The 18,026-nt window shown below is 43.4% G+C and overlaps 1 protein-coding gene across 2 annotated transcripts in view; it reads right to left on the bottom strand.

Moving 5' to 3' along the window:
• The window catches only part of LOC126426720 (ankyrin repeat domain-containing protein 65-like), a 128,014-nt gene that overhangs the window by 94,320 nt on the left and 15,668 nt on the right, over positions 1 to 18,026 (bottom strand). Inside the window, exon 1 of one of the 2 annotated variants that reach the window (XM_050088642.1) lies at positions 8,498 to 8,608. The exons of the other annotated variant lie outside the window; for it this stretch is intronic. The gene's annotated coding sequence lies outside the window, so the exon portion shown is untranslated. Of the gene's footprint in view, positions 1 to 8,497; positions 8,609 to 18,026 lie in introns of those variants that run through there. 2 annotated transcript variants of the gene reach the window in all.

Genomic DNA, 18,026 nt, shown 5'->3' with positions numbered 1-18,026 from the left:
GCAGATTTTTTTCACTGATTAACTACTAAATGGTTTATGACCACATGGGCCACCAAGGCGACAGCGAAATTTTCACGAACCATTTTTTTTTTCTCCGTCTGAGACATTCAAGTACCGGGTGCTCGTAAGTAAAATGCAGCTACTGACCGAAGTCCACTGTGGTCTGTGAGTATGGTAAGGCAGCGAAACACTGTAGACATGCTAATGCATTAACGCAAAACCAGTTGGCGCCGGAGGAAATCAATTCCAATGTCGGTTACCAGGTGCGAATCTGTCACTGTGCAACACCTCGCGGAAGTCTCCGGTGCTCATACTGAACAAGTTCTGCAAGTGGCGGTTAATAATATCGACATTCTGCCTTTCTCACTTCTTTGTCCCTTCCTGTGCACGTTCCGTTCCCAATCCATTACATATGGGAACATTTCTTTCCAGTGTAAATCGGTTCCGCAAGGGCGCATTAGCATACCAAGTTTCGCTGCCATACAGCAGTTACAGCCCACGATGGACCTCTGCGAGTGGCTCAACTTCAGACTACAAGCACACAGTGGTACAGCGAATGATGGACATTTGCCACGCCGGGCATTTGCCACACTTGCCCCTTCGCCAGGTAGCTTGACTAGCGATCCCTCAGGTTAGGGACGCAATTCCTCGTACTACTTCTGTCCGCTTTCGAACCGCCGTCTTCACATCTTACTCGATGCAACCAGTACGTAAGGGACCTCCATCGACATCTCGGGGAAATACAGAGCTGCTTCTCCGAAATGTAAACATTTATAACATTTGGGAAACGAAAGCAATACCGACGACTAAGTCAGTATGTGATTAGTTGTGCCAAGTATAAATACAGATCCCTCTGTCTGTACGGTAGCTTCCTTTCACGCTTACTTATTGAGATAGAAACAGTCTATCGCCATGACAACAACAAGAACGGAAAGATGTAAAAGAGTGCGAATGTACGCTAATCATTTCTTTTTGGTCACTGCAATGTGCCTACTTTAATTACTACAACTGCATGCCCAAAAGACAATAAGGGAAGAAGAAATGGGTATGTGAACGTTTGAAAAGAAGAACGACATACTCCATATTAATTTACTCTCTAAAATCCGGTATCTCTTGCGGCGAAACAGTTAATAAAGTGTAGCGGGACAATGTTCAAAACATGACTGAAAATACGCTACTAAATAGAGATAAGAACTTCTATGATTGACATGTCATCCAAAGTCTACGTACATTTTTAAAATGTTAGAGATACGGAACTGTGGTAAAACAGAATGCTATGCTTTTAACGTACGTTGTTCTACATTGTTTAGCTCTGGTATTTACAGAGTCACAGAGAAAACATGCTAGGTTTTGGAGGGAAAAACCTTAATTGTAATGATCTGCACTACAACAGAAACAAGAAGCACAACGTAAGGAAAAATAATGTAATGCCTGTTCCAACTCACAAGTGACATTGAAGCAGATAGTTCCTGTCACTTAGGGTGGGCAGAGGTTATATTCGACTACCTGAATAAAGTAATAACTGGCTCCTTTTGCCGACCCCCGGTCTCATATGAAACAGTTGCTGGACAGTTCAAAGACAACTTGGGCCTCATCACAAATAGGTACGCTACTCATACAATTATAGTTGGTAGCGACTTCAATCTACCTTCCATATGTTGTCAAAAGTTCATTTTCAGACCCTATACAAAACAACTTCTGTAATTGTTCTAAATGGTCTCTTTAAATTATTTTGAACAATTAGTTCACGAGACCATTCACATTGGAAATGGTTACGAAAACACACTTGACCTCTTAGCCACAAATAATCCCAAGCATCACGACGGATACAGGGATTAGTGAACACACAGTCGTAGCGAGGATCAATTCCGTAACAAAGAAATTCACCAAAACTAAACGCTAAATATATCTATTTATAAAAGCTGCTAAAAAATCGGTAGACTTCTTTGTAAGAGACACTCCCCAATCCTTCCAAACTATGTAAGTGAAGACCATATGAGGCTTAAAGGTCAAAGAAATGTTATCAACAGCACTCGAGAGATTCGTACCAAATAAATTAATAAGAGACGGAACTGATACCCCATGGTACACAAAACACGACAGAAAGCTGCCGCCGGAGCACCGAAAAAGGCGAGTATAATTTAGACGAACGCAAAATCTCCAAGATTGGTGAAGTTTTACTGAGTCTCGAAATTTGGTGCGAATTTCAATGCAAGATGCATTTAACAGTTTCACGAAAGTATCTCTAGAAATGTGGCGGAAAATCCAAAGAGATTCTGGTCCTGTGTTAAGTAAACCAGCGGAAAGGCTCAGTAAGTACCTTTACTACGCGGGGGGGGGGGGGGGGGGGGGCGAGGAGGAGGGGGAGACAAGGGACCCAGCCCTTCGGAGCAGCTAAAATCGTGGCGAATGTCCGCACACCGGTACAGCACGGTTCCTCCTGCACGCAGGTTACCCTCAGCCACGTGTCAGGGCGACACCTCGCCGCCGTCTCCACGCTGAGTCACGTTTACTGCCAGCCCAAGTATCATGTGAGACACCACAGTGTGAAATTTTATGCGGCTATCACATTTTACTGGTGGACAGAACACCTAATGAATTGAAAGCACCAGGAAACACTGTACACATTCCCAAGTCACGAGTGACCTTACTCCCTTATTACTGGATATCTATGTGTCACCTAAAGAGCTGATTCCACACAATCGCGATTAAATGGAGGCTTTTTTAGGAAACTTTTGGCTGCCGCTACTGTTCATCCGTGAACGCCACAGTTTTCTACAATTCAGAAAATCTTATCTCGCTACACACGATACGTTTTGAACAGCTCTTTAATACGGCGTGCATCAATTGCGTTGTATATTTTGTGATAGGCGAGTATAAATACGAAAACCACCACACATAGTTCCACGTCACGAAAGTGAAGGGCATTTACAGCACCGATTCCGGGTTACTTATTATACATAAAATTCGTGCAACTTTTATCAAATCATCCTGTCCGTCACGTGTGACGACAGTCACTTTTCCGTGACGTCACGCGTTCTTTGCTGGCAGTGGATGAGGGGAGCACACTCAACAGTCGTCGTGTTGAGTTTGCCAAGAAAATTGTCAATTTTATGGTTTTGGTATTCAAATTTGCGTTTTACGACGATGTGCAGTCTGACATGGCATTTTTGAACTCTTCAAGACGGGTCGTCTTCAGTACTTTGTCATGCCGAAGTGTCTGTAAATGCGACATCAGTGGCCACCGACGATTCCGAAACTGTGACTTACCATCAATAACGGGTAAGGCTTCTGTAACAGTATCTGGCTAAACGAAATAATGTTTACTGTAGGTTTCTGTCAAACATAAGTAGCAAATGCCCCCACAAATGTTATAATTCTGACGTGATTCAGCCTCTGACGGAAACTAACAACAAATCTACCTCGACTGTCGCAATTGTTGCACTGGAAATGGCACAAATTAAATCTAGATTCTGCCGCCGTTACAGGCTGCACGTAGAAATCTACACTGCACTTTAATCGTGTCATTTCAACGTCAAATAAAGAAGCTGGTAAGTGACGGCGTCAGAATCACCGACATTCACTCCTCCCTCACATAATATACGACTGAAGCGCAGGCCGCACAGAACACGGCGCGCCTCACAGGTCGCTGACGCGTTCCTTTGTCGACACACCGGGCTCTCTCATCATCAGACAAATAGTAACACGAGAACAGCCCAACAAAGCGATGCAGCGTTGTAGAGTGCTAAAAAAAAATTTCATCAACAAATCACAAACGAAGAGACGTGACAGGGCGATAAAAAATACGAAATGTTTATTTCGTGAAGCACAAACATTACGATAAATTCTCAAGAATTCGCCAACTACTACGCAAATGGTCGCCCGTGTGTAATGAGCGTGTTGGGGAAAGCTACAGATTGCTCGTCGACCATAACCTTAACTCCAGAACATTGTGAAAATACTGAAATGGACGCGAGTGCTGCGTCTCATCGCCACAAGCGTGTCGGCGTCACGCCACGAGTTGTGATTCGCGAACGGATTTCAGGATCCGCTACGCCCGCGCACGAGACAGCTTCCTACGTCTGATTACTTTGCAGACGAGTTTACGTGTGTAACATCTGACGTTAAGCATGTAAGCGAGATAAAGTTTAGAAACGGTTTGAAATTGTTCTTAACGTGTGTTCGAAAGCAAGTGCTCATTCTGAAATACTGGGTAAACACAGTCTGCTTAATTTGCGCTCCTTTTTAAAGAAAAGCCCGTTTATCGCGCGTCTAAATTTTTGACACGTCATGTCTGCTGATGTGTGGGCCGTACGACGACGTAATTGTTGCAGATACCCTACGGGGTGTGGTGATACTGTCTGCAAACTGCGTCGCGAATAGCTAGGTACCGATAAACTACAACGATACGTCTGATGTCTAAGTTGACTCCATGAACAGCGACAACGTGGCCGGGGGGGGGGGGGGGGGGGGCAGGGGGGGGAGGTAGCGGAAAAATCTCTCCAGTTCCCGTAGTCTTCCGTGCAGTTTCTTGGAAGTCGGTAACTGCCCTCATTCTGAAATACTGGCTGAATAACGCCCGCGTATTTCAGCGCCCTTAGTCACGTTACCTCGCGACGCGCAATGTTTCCAACTGCGGTACTTCTCTTACTGTGTGACAACCGCAATTTAAGATTATACCTCTGAATGAGTACATCTTGACAACATTTTAGATGTCTGAATTCGGCCACATTACGCGAAACATTAAAAAATAAATTTCTCCCACGCCTGCAAGCCGCTACACGCCTTGTCGCACTAAAACTCGCTTACTGCAAAGTTCTGCGTTTGATGGTTTTCGTAAACTTGCGTCCTACGAACATAATCAAGAACGCGAGGTTTTCATTTTAAATGCCTGTTCTACGTGAATTCCGTGGAAATCTACACTGGCACATCGAAACACTAGCCGACTGAATGTGGCGTTATTTTCCATTCGTTCCACGTTATTCTCGCTCAAGTTTTCATAGACTGGAGCAAGGCCACAAGTAACGACCAATAAATCACTGAACACTCAAGACGGTAATTTAACACACTGTTAGCCACCCCCTTTGTTCGTAGCGGTCGTAATTTTTCAAAGTAAGACAAAGTAAGTGAGTTACGCGACAAAAACCACACAAAAGCGTGCAGAACATCCGCCGCTCCCATAAATTCCTGCCTTACCTTTCTGAGCCCCCCCCCCATGAACCATGGACCTTGCCGTTGGTGGGGAGGCTTGCGTGCCTCAGCGATACAGATAGCCGTACCGTAGGTGCAACCACAACGGAGGGGTATCTATTGAGAGGCCAGACAAACGTGTGGTTCCTGAAGAGGGGCAGCAGCCTTTTCAGTAGTTGCAAGGGCAACAGTCTGGATGATTGACTGATCTGGCCTTGTAACAATAACCAAAACGGCCTTGCTGTGCTGGTACTGCGAACGGCTGAAAGCAAGGGGAAACTACAGCCGTAATTTTTCCCGAGGGCATGCAGCTTTACTGTATGATTACATGATGATGGCGTCCTCTTGGGTAAAATATTCCGGAGGTAAAATAGTCCCCCATTTGGATCTCCGGGCGGGGACTACTCAAGAGGATGTCGTTATCAGGAAAAAGAAAACTGGCGTTCTACGGATCGGAGCGTGGAATGTCAGATCCCTTAATCGGGCAGGTAGGTTAGAAAATTTAAAAAGGGAAATGGATAGGTTGAAGTTAGATATAGTGGGAATTAGTGAAGTTCGGTGGCAGGAGGAACAAGACTTCTGGTCAGGTGACTACAGGGTTATAAACACAAAATCAAATAGGGGTAATGCAGGAGTAGGTTTAATAATGAATAGGAAAATAGGAATGCGGGTAAGCTACTACAAACAGCATAGTGAACGCATTATTGTGGCCAAGATAGATACGAAGCCCACGCCTACTACAGTAGTACAAGTTTATATACCAACTAGCTCTGCAGATGACGAAGAAATTGAAGAAATGTATGATGAAATAAAAGAAATTATTCAGATTGTGAAGGGAGACGAAAATTTAATAGTCATGGGTGACTGGAATTCGAGTGTAGGAAATGGGAGAGAAGGAAACATAGTAGGTGAATATGGATTGGGGGACAGAAATGAAAGAGGAAGCCGCCTGGTCGAATTTTGCACAGAGCACAACATAATCATAACTAACACTTGGTTTAAGAATCATGAAAGAAGGTTGTATACATGCAAGAACCCTGGAGATACTAAAAGGTATCAGATAGATTATATAATGGTAAGACAGAGATTTAGGAACCAGGTTTTAAATTGTAAGACATTTCCAGGGGCAGATGTGGACTCTGACCACAATCTATTGGTTATGACCTGTAGATTAAAACTGAAGAAACTGCAAAAAGGTGGGAATTTAAGGAGATGGGACCTGGATAAACTAAAAGAACCAGAGGTTGTACAGAGATTCAGGGAGAGCATAAGGGAGCAATTGACAGGGATGGGGGAAATAAATACAGTAGAAGAAGAATGGGTAGCTTTGAGGGATGAAGTAGTGAAGGCAGCAGAGGATCAAGTAGGTAAAAAGACGAGGGCTAGTAGAAATCCTTGGGTAACAGAAGAAATATTGAATTTACTTGATGAAAGGAGAAAATATAAAAATGCAGTAAGTGAAACAGGCGAAAAGGAATACAAACGTCTCAAAAATGAGATCGACAGGAAGTGCAAAATGGCTAAGCAGGGATGGCTAGAGGACAAATGTAAGGATGTAGAGGCCTATCTCACTAGGGGTAAGATAGATACCGCCTATAGGAAAATTAAAGAGACCTTTGGAGATAAGAGAACGACTTGTATGAATATCAAGAGCTCAGATGGAAACCCAGTTCTAAGCAAAGAAGGGAAAGCAGAAAGGTGGAAGGAGTATATAGAGGGTCTATACAAGGGCGATGTACTTGAGGACAATATTATGGAAATGGAAGAGGATGTAGATGAAGATGAAATGGGAGATATGATACTGCGTGAAGAGTTTGACAGAGCACTGAAAGACCTGAGTCGAAACAAGGCCCCCGGAGTAGACAATATTCCATTGGAACTACTGACGGCCGTGGGGGAGACAGTCCTGACAAAACTCTACCATCTGGTGAGCAAGATGTATGAAACAGGCGAAATACCCTCAGACTTCAAGAAGAATATAATAATTCCAATCCCAAAGAAAGCAGGTGTTGACAGATGTGAAAATTACCGAACTATCAGTTTAATAAGTCACAGCTGCAAAATACTAACACGAATTCTTTACAGACGAATGGAAAAACTAGTAGAAGCCAACCTCGGGGAAGATCAGTTTGGATTCCGTAGAAACACTGGAACACGTGAGGCAATACTGACCTTACGACTTATCTTAGAAGAAAGATTAAGGAAAGGCAAACCTACGTTTCTATCATTTGTAGACTTAGAGAAAGCTTTTGACAATGTTGACTGGAATACTCTCTTTCAAATTCTAAAGGTGGCAGGGGTAAAATACAGGGAGTGAAAGGCTATTTACAATTTGTACAGAAACGAGATGGCAGTTATAAGAGTCGAGGGACATGAAAGGGAAGCAGTGGTTGGGAAGGGAGTAAGACAGGGTTGTAGCCTCTCCCCGATGTTGTTCAATCTGTATATTGAGCAAGCAGTAAAGGAAACAAAAGAAAAATTCGGAGTAGGTATTAAAATTCATGGAGAAGAAATAAAAACTTTGAGGTTTGCCGATGACATTGTAATTCTGTCAGAGACAGCAAAGGACTTGGAAGAGCAGTTGAATGGAATGGACAGTGTCTTGAAAGGAGGATATAAGATGAACATCAACAAAAGCAAAACAAGGATAATGGAATGTAGTCTAAGTCGGGTGATGCTGAGGGAATTAGATTAGGAAATGAGGCACTTAAAGTAGTAAAGGAGTTTTGCTATTTGGGGAGCAAAATAACTGATGATGCTCGAAGTAGAGAGGATATAAAATGTAGGCTGGCAATGGCAAGGAAAGCGTTTCTGAAGAAGAGAAATTTGTTAACATCGAGTATAGATTTAAGTGTCAGGAAGTCATTTCTGAAAGTATTCGTATGGAGTGTAGCCATGTATGGAAGTGAAACATGGACGATAAATAGTTTGGACAAGAAGAGAATAGAAGCTTTCGAAATGTGGTGCTACAGAAGAATGCTGAAGATTAGATGGGTAGATCACATAACTAATGAGGAAGTATTGAATAGGATTGGGGAGAAGAGAAGTTTGTGGCACAACTTGACCAGAAGAAGGGATCGGTTGGTAGGACATGTTCTGAGGCATCAAGGGATCACCAATTTAGTATTGGAGGGCAGCGTGGAGGGTAAAAATCGTAGAGGGAGACCAAGAGATGAATACACTAAGCAGATTCAGAAGGATGTAGGTTGCAGTAGGTACTGGGAGATGAAAAAGCTTGCACAGGATAGAGTAGCATGGAGAGCTGCATCAAACCAGTCTCAGGACTGAAGACCACAACAACAACAACCTTTCTGAGGTATTCCCGTGGAGACACAAGATACACGAGCTCTGTCTGGGCAGGCAGGACAACGTGGCACGCTGCTTCCCTCCAGGCTGCTGCGTCACAACTGGACCGCACAGACAGCCGGCTGCCCCCCCCCCCCCCTCAGCGCTGACGTCACGGGGCGGCGTTGCCAGCTCGCGCGGCAGGCGAGGGAACGGCTGCAGCAGGGCGTCTACGTCCGTGTCGGCATTGCCGGACCGCCTGCGTCCCATCCACGCCACAGTCAGTTATCTCGAACCGCGCTATACAGCTGGCAACAGACACACCCTTCGCCTGGCGCCCCAAAAAACCGGATTTCGTCAACCGATTTCCCAGTACCGCTTTTGGTCAACGCAAAGATGGAACAAAGACGCTGCATTTTGGTCACGGGATGAGGAGAGGTGTGAACACAACATCTTCCGTCATCGTGCTGAGTGCCAGTGACTTACGCGCGAGCTTCGCGATTTGTGTCGATCATTTGCTACTCCAGAAACGACGGACGAGTGTGACAAGTTTTCGTTAAAGAACGTTACAGGGATATCAATGCTGAGATCATCGGTGCCTGGGCTCACGTACTACTTTAACTTAAAATAAGTTACACTGAGGACGACACACAATTACCCTCAACGTGTGGACCAACTGAAATCATTCTGTGATTTCGTTGATACTGGGTACGGCAAAGTTCTAGGTAGTATTAAAACTAGATGGTTGTCATTGTTGCCAGGAGTTACAAAAGTTATTGATACGTATGAACCTTTGAAATCTTGTTTTCTATCTCAGAATAGGTGTCCCACGTTGCTGAAACAAATTTTCGAGAACCCACAGTCACTTCTTTGGCTTCATTTCACACAATGCCCATTGAAAATGTTTTTAAATTCAATCCAAAAGTTGGAAATAACCACGGTTTCCGCTTGCTTCAAGAAATAATCAATACCATTTCAAGTAACTTGGGAAAGGAAGGTACTCAGTCAAAATACGAGCCTTTTACGAATTCTAAGACACTTTTCTGACTTGTTTGGAAAAGTAGAGTTCTCCACTTCAACCACTGAAATAATTTCATTGGATAACACAAAAAAATACTGTTTCTTGGGCTTAACTTTTAAATTTTCTGATAATTCTTAAGACAGTAGACTGATGTGCAACATTTCAGACGAGATAGGATGCGTGAACAACATTGTATCCCAGAAACTTGAGGAATTGGAAAAAGCTAATTTGGAAACATAAGAAACTGTGTGATATATTCCATACACTTAAAAGTACATGTACTTCATGTAAAAATATAGACTCACTTGTGAGTTTTGCTCCTGCTGTACCAGACATAAATAATGTTGTGGAAAGATTATTTTCAACTGTGAGCTCCCTTTGGAGTGTGGAATGTGTGGTGCTAGATCCACTTCCTTCCCCACAGGTGTTTTGTGTCTCATATTAGAGGCCAAAACCGAACATAAAATTCTTTGTCAAGTACAGAGTAGAGGTGCTCTTATTCGGTAATTGTACTGTCTAATTATTGGGTTTATAGTGAATTCTTGCAACGGGCCTTTGTCCTCAGAAGTTGACTGTCGAAGGTAGTTGCTCTCTGTCACAGTGTACTTAAAAACAGAATAAGCAAGCATTCTTCAAAACTATATAATCTATGGATATGGTCAGTGTCTGTATCAAGTAAATCCTACCCCATATTTGGCAGATTGGGTTCCGCATTTGGGGGCTGCATTCAGTTCTTATCCTCCCGTAATAGCGATCAATAAAATTGTAATATGTTGTCTTGTGTATCCAGTACGAGGATATTTCATTCCTTAGCTCATACAACAGCCTGACAGGTAGTGGTTTTCTCGGCTATTTTTCCAGTACTTGAACGAATTTCAGCCACAAACTAAGTTTGTGTGTCTGGTGCGTGCTCAATGAAACGAAAATAACCTCTGTTTGCCTGGTGGCTGTTGGTATTTGAAGTCAGGAACAGGTTTCATTCGGAACACCGACTTTGCCATTAAATCTGAATTTTGCGGAGAACAGGTAGCCTTCATAATGGCGAGACCCTTTTGCACAGGATTTCGGTCACCCCAGGGATCTCATGTTGATGCTGTGACATTGTTAGGGTGTACTAACACGTAAATTTTATTTTCTACAGATCTCTCACAATTTCTTCATTGTGGGTGATTTATGAAACAGTGTCGTCTTTGATGTCTGTTTTGAATTTTGTGTGAAGTGTGTTTATGGTACTTTGGGAGCTTTTCGTCGTAATCCTTTTCATTGGGGAGTTTTTTTTAAATGTAATTAATGCTCGTGTGACGATTTTGAGCTGGGAATTGCGTGTGAAGCTCATTTTCATTCTATTAGGTTTCTTGTGATGAATCCCTTGTTTAGCCAGTGTGATGAACTTAGTAAAAATTTAGCATGTTATTTAAGTGAATGTTTCAGATAGTGTTTTTTCTGTATAAGATTTTCATTTGCGTTATTCGAAAGTGTAGTCGCTCCAAAAGCAGTACGAGGAGAAAAGAAAAAAGGTGGTAAGTAGACGAAATGCCTAGAAAAGAGACTTCGAAGGTACAGAGACGTGTGGGAGATGGATTCTCCCCACTTTTAGCGACGAAAATGTGCAAAATGAAACAGTAGGTTCCTCCGATGCGAGGCAAATGAGTGAGCCAGACTTCAGTGGTGCAGCGGAGATGTTTAGATTTAGGACGTGCACAGCCTGTTCCACTCACAGCTAGCAGTGTTTGGGGTCGAGTGCACAACTTACTAAGCGTGAGTGCGGGCGAGGCTGAAGCAACGATAAGTGAACAGAGGGCAGCAGTGCATGTAGCTCTGAGCAGAACATGATTGGCCAATTTGGCCACGCTGATAAAAAGAGTAAGCACACAGCGAAGAGTTAAAGGCAGACTGCAGACTTGCTGGCGTCAAAGGAGGAGCTGAACTGAGATTTAGTTGCCGAATATGGCACCTTAACGACTACAGTAGAATCACTGAGCTCAGAAATTGATGATGATATGGAAGAAACGTTCAGAACTTAGCAATCAAAATGAAGGACGACACAGCGCAATTTGAAGAAGCTACTAGGTCATCGGTCTCTAGACTTACACACTACTTAAACTAATGTAAACTAACTTATGCTAACAACATCACACACGCATGCCCGTGGGAGGACTCGAACCTCCGGCGGGAGGGGCCGCGCAATCCGTGACACGGCGCCTCAAACCTCGCGGCACTTTGAGAGGCAGGAAACCGATTAAGTGGGATAGAAGGAGAACAGAAAAGAGTGAGCGGGAAAGGCTGGTTGCCAGGTGGCTAGAACAGGAGCATGGGGGATGTGACTGACTGTGATCATAGGGAATTCTTTAATCTACTAAAACAAATGCCCATGTTCACTGGCAACATACAGGGTGGCGCAAGAAATGTGTTACCATTTTGTTTTTGAAATATGAACTTTACTGTCAATACGATCTGACAGGAACATATACTACAATGAAGAGCCGCCCATGGAGATTTGTTCTAACTCAGCGCATACTCAAAATGGCCACCATTTCGTTTCCGACCTTCCTTCAAACGAATACTGAAGTTAGTGATTACCCTACGGCACATGTCGTCCATAATTTCACTGCAAGCTTGTTGAATAAGTCTTCTGAGCTCCATTAAATCTTGTGGACGTTTCGGGGAAATTTTTTCCTTTAGGAACCCCCAAAGAAGAAAGTCACATGGATTGAGGTCTGGACTATTGGAGTTTTTACACGAGCATTTCGACATGCGGACCATTTCACTCAGGTTTCCAGCTCGCTTGATTCACGGACAAAATTGGCTCCCCAATGGCGGACATATTGACCATGTGCTCAGAACAAATCTCCATGGACGGTTCCTCATTGTAGTATATGTTCTTTTCAGACTGTATTGACACAGTTTATATTCAAAAACAAAATGGTAAAACAATTCGTGCGCCACCCTGTATGTAAGCGAAGTACGGACATTATCGAGACACTTGGGAGCGAACAAACAGCAGGAAATTTGGAACTGGAAAGTACAGGTAAGGAAACGCTCGATGGTGCAGATACAGTACATGCACAGAAGCCTTAGGAAATCATAACAAATACCTACAGGCAGTCCACTTAAACTGGAATCTAACATTTTATAGGAATCCACAGTATTTGCGAACTGAAATGAGAAACATTAGGTAATTTTGAAAGAGAAAATGGGAGCTCAACTTGGAATCGACCGAAGTACAAGTAGGAACCACTGTGGATGAATAGGCTGACTCGAGAAAGTGCAGAAGAAATTGAGAGCAGAATTCCTGCATCTGTGATGAAACGAAAATTAAGATGCACTGCGATGAAAAAAGGAAAGAAAATGAGAACGAGAATTGCCCGAAACTACGGAAGACTCTGTGATAATACGATGCTAAACAGCATCTTCTACATTTGCATCTGCATCTACATCTATATGCTCTGCAAATAGACCGTAGCAGAGAGTACGTCCCACAGTAATAGTTATGAGGGTTTCTTCCTGTTCCATTCACGTATGGATCGCGGGAAGAATGACTGAATGCCTTTGTAAGCTTAGTACTTATTGTAATCTTATCCTCGCTATCCCTATCTGAGCGGTACGTAGAGGGTTGTAAGTATATTCCTAGCATCACCATCTAAAGGCGGTTCTTGAAACTTTGTTAATAGACTTTCTCGGGATAGTTTGAGTCTGTCTTTAAAGAGTCTGGAAGTTCAGTGCCTCGCGTACTTCTGTTACACTCCCACGGGTCAAACAAATCCATGACAATTCGTGCTGCCCTTCTCTGTATACGTTCAGTATCCCTTGTTAGTCTTATTTGGTGCGGGTCCCACATACTTGAGCAACATTCTAGAACCGGTGGTACGAGTTGTTTGTAAGCAAAGTCCTTTGTAGGCTGACTTATCTCCCCGAGTATTCTTCCAGTAAATGGAAGTCTGTCACCAGCTTTACCCACAACTAAGCGTATGTCGTCATTCCATTTCATACCAGGTACTTAATGTGTCGGCCGATTCCAACAGTGACTCGTTGATATTATAGTCATATAATACCATTTTTTCGTTTTGTGGAGGCACAGTCTTACATTTATGAACATTTAAATCAAGTTGCCGTTTTTCCACCGCTTTGAATTCTTATCAAGATCTGACTGAATATTTATGCAGCTTCTTGCAGACAATACATTACAGATAACTGGATCATCTGAAAAACTCTGAGGTTACTATTATTATTAATACACTACTGGCCATTAAAATTGCTACACCACGAAGATGACGTGCTACAGATGCGAAATTTAACCAACAGGAATATGATGTGATATGCAAACAATTAGCTTTTCAGAGCATTCACACAAGGTTGGCGCCGGTGGCGACACCTGCAACGTGCTGACATGAGGGAAGTTTCCAACCGATTTCTCATACACAAAAAGCAGTTGACCGGCGTTGCCTGGTGGAACGTTGTTGTGATGCCTCGTGTAAGGAGGAGAAATGCGTACCATCACGTTTCCGACTTTGATAAAGGTCGGATTGGAGCCTATCACGATTGCGGTTTATCCTATCGCGACATTGCTGCTCGCGTTGGTCGAGATCCAATGACTGTTAGCAGAAAATGGAATCGGTGGGTTCAGGAAGGTAATACGGAACGCCGTGCTGGATCCCAACGGCCTCGTGTCACTAGCAGTCGAGATGACAGGCATCTTACCCGCATGGCCGTAACGGATCGTGCAGCCACGTCTCGATCCCCGAGTCAACAGATGGGGACGTTTCCAAGACAACAACCATCTGCACGAACAGTTCGACGACGTTTGCAGCAGCACGGACTATCAGCTCGGAGACCGTGGCTGCGGTTACCCTTGACGCTGCATCACAGACAGGAGCGCCTGCGATGGTGTACTCAACGACGAACCTGGATGCACAAATGGCAGAACATTTTTTCGGATGAATCCAGGTTCTGTTTACAGCATCCGTGTTTGGCGACATAGCGGTGAACGCACATTGGAAGCGTGTATTCGTCACAGCCATACTGTCGCATCACCCGGCGTGATGGTATGGGGTGCCATTGGTTACACGTCTCGGTCACCTCCTGTTGGCATTGACGGCACTTTGAACAGTGGACGTTACATTTCAGATGTGTTACGACCCGTGGCTCTACCCTTCATTTGATCCCTGAGAAACCCTACATTGCAGCATGATACTGCACGACCGCATGTTGCAGGTCCTGTACAGGCCTTTTTTGGATACAGAAAATGTTCGACTGCTGCCCTGGCCAGCACATTCTTCAGATCTGTCACCAATTGAAAACGCCTGGTCAACGGTGGCCGAGCAACTGGCTTGTCACAATACGCCAGTCACTACTCTTGATGAACTGTGGTATCGTGTTGAAGCTGCATGGGCAGCTGTACCTGTACACGCCATCCAAGCTCTGTTTGACGCAATGCCCAGGCGTATCAAGGCCGTTATTACGGCCAGAGGTGGTTGTTCTGGGTACTGATTTCTCAGAATCTATGCACCCAAATTGCGTGAAAAGGTAATCACATGTCAGTTCTAGTATAATATATTTGTCCGATGAATAACCGTTTATCATCTGCATTTCTTCTTGGTGTAGCAATTTTAATGGCCAGTAGTGTATTTCGTCTTCTGTAGAGTGTGATCTTGCAGCTGTGTTAAGGGCAACCTACAGTTCACAGGAGTTTCTGCAAACGTAACGTTATTTTGACGTCATAAGTTTTGCATTCATGTGGACCGGGCTGTGGATAAGGGAGAGATTATAATGTTGGCAAGAATTAGCTCCGAAACTTACTGAAAAAGTTGTGCCAACTGGATTTGCTAATACGCCTTCATCAACACCAACAGTGAGACCAATAACTGATTTACAAGCAAAAAGAATCTTAAGCCAGCCTGCACAGATTCCAATACTCTGCTCATTCAAGTTTTTCAAGAAAATGAAATTTTTAAATCATCTGAAAACTGATGTGTGGAGCTGGTCCGTAGTCAGAAAAAAAGGGGGGGCCAGCCACTCTAACAAGTGAGGTAAACCATCAGCTCACTTACCTTGTGTCCAGTAAGTAAAGCCGTTTCGAAACAACACAGCTAGCATCTCTCGAAAACACGTCACTATCTGTAACGTTTTGTGTAAGTGGTTGAAGAGGTACTTTAATGGGAGATTTTTGTCTGGGAAAGACGTGGCCTCTAAAACTTAGCCCGTAAATTGTCTTTTGTACACTTTACATATGGCTACATTTTATGTATAGCTGAGACTACGCTACCTTCTTATTCTGTTGCAAATGTGTCAGTTCTATACTTTTTATTTTGAACGGTAATTTGCTCTGCCATATGATCAACGTGTGAATATTTATTCGCATTTGCGAGTTTCACACTTAATATGTAGATTTGAAAATTATTGACAATGACAATCCAGACCTGCTACGCACACCTCCAGGGAGAGAGAACTACTATATGTACACATTATCGAATATTTAAGAACTAACTGCAATTAACTTAATAAAGAAGTCCCAGAACCTTTGCAAACGTGAAGGTGAGATGGTAGGACGCGAGTCACCTCCGTAGCCCCCCTCTGCTCTTTAACTCAACGCTTACAACCGCTGGAAGATCAGCCCCCGCACCGTAAACTGAATGTAATGAAGGCTTTAGCAGCCGATACTTCCTTACATGACGTCTGATTATAACACATCAGAAAGGAAGTGTGGTGTTTTAAAAAAATCTTCCATGTACAGTTGCGTTGAAACGGTGCTGTTTCATAATACGGAATTTAGGGCCTCATATCCAGTAGCAGCCATGACAAATGACAATTTTTTTCATGCATAAATAATTATAACAGTCACGTGCAAATGTCGTCAACTCACGGAGTAAGAGTGTGATACGTTTCTTTTCTTTAACCAGTCTTGACAGTCCACTTAAAGTCTGGTCTTCCGCCATTTCCTTTGTTTGACTTCACAGGAAGACAGCCGACCAAGCTAGCAGAACCGTTGTTCCAGCTCCAAGTACTGGAGACGCTGTCCAATGCTCGTACTGCATGCCTGGACTGCACAATTGCGAAGGGCGTTTCAGTTTTCCAATACCTATGTACCCTAAAATGTATCACAGAGTTTCGTGGTGTGCAATTTAATAAATAATGACTCCGAAATGCACCACTTACGCTTCGCGGAAACTGAATGTAACCTGGCGTCTACTACGACTGCTGTTTCCCACCAAACACAAAACGATACAACTGAAGTCATGAGAAAAGTTACTGACATCTAACTTTAAATGACGGGAAAATTCTCTGTACAACTTCGTTTGCATGACGTAGCTAAAAATGATATTTCCATCCAGATGACAAATTTATTACTGTCTGTTCATTTGAATGCTGATGAGTGAACCATCATTTGAATTCTGGGTTCCATATAACACTAAGAATGTATACTTGCAATAAAAACGAGAAATTTTCGTGTGATATGTAATTGTAAACTGCAAGATGTGCATTTTTCTCAAAATTGGTGACGTATGAGTTAATTGCCATATATGGCTCAAAACCGTATCAACCAAAACCATTAAAAATAAACGAAAAATATATCTATTTAAAACAGCAGGTAAAAATTCGCTTGATGCCTTCCTAAGAGTGTCTCCATTCCTCCCAAGCTAATTATGTAAGTGTAGACCAGATATGGCTCAAATTCACAGATACAGTATCGACAGCAATAGATTCATACCGCATAAGTTAAGAGACGGGACTGATCCACCATGGTACACAAAACACGTCAGATCAATGTTGCAGAAGCAACGAAAAACGCATGCCAAATTCAGAGGAACGCAAAATCTCGAGGAGTGGCTAAGTTTCACGGATGGTTGGTTGGTTGGTTGTTTGAGGGTAAAGGGACCAAACAGCAAGGTCATCAGTCCCTTGTTTCAAATAGACTCCATTCTGCTAACGGGACATCTCAGTATAGTCAGAAAAATAAAACAGAAAAAGGGGAAACGTAAAAGGGCAGTCACGTTGTCATTAGTAAAAACAAATGAAGGAAGTTGGCAAGAGAACGGACCCAACACTATGCTGAAGCAGCATAAGCAAGACCACCTGTGTCTTAAAAGGTACAACTGCTATAATGCAGAAAGTACGGATGGGAATAGAAAAACTAACCAAGCCTTAAAAAGAAGGGGTAAAAACAGAGTAAAAGGGAAAGAAAAGAGGATTCCGGTCAGGGAGGTGAATCGGGAATCTCTGAACACTGCCTACAGTGGGAGACACCCAAACACTCACCGCCCCGCTCCAACACCAGAGGGAGATTAAAAACTTTAAAACTGAGAATAAAAACCACTCTCCCGGAGGAAACCTAGAACCAGAGAGACCATCCGGGAATCGTCAGCCAACATCAAAGGTAAAGTGTGGGGGAGTCTGTACTTAGCACGCAGAGCCAAAAGAAGGGGGCATTCAACCAAAATGTGGGCCACTGACTGGAAGGCTCCACAACCACATAGCGGGGGTGGCTCATCACGCAAAAGGAAACCATGGGTCAGCCTGGTATGGCCAATGCGGA

This window comes from Schistocerca serialis, chromosome 11 (assembly GCF_023864345.2).
Source record: "Schistocerca serialis cubense isolate TAMUIC-IGC-003099 chromosome 11, iqSchSeri2.2, whole genome shotgun sequence".
Classification (NCBI taxonomy): Eukaryota; Metazoa; Arthropoda; class Insecta; order Orthoptera; family Acrididae; genus Schistocerca; species Schistocerca serialis.
Note: the sequence above shows the minus strand (reverse complement) of the source record. Positions and strands in the feature narration are given on the sequence as shown.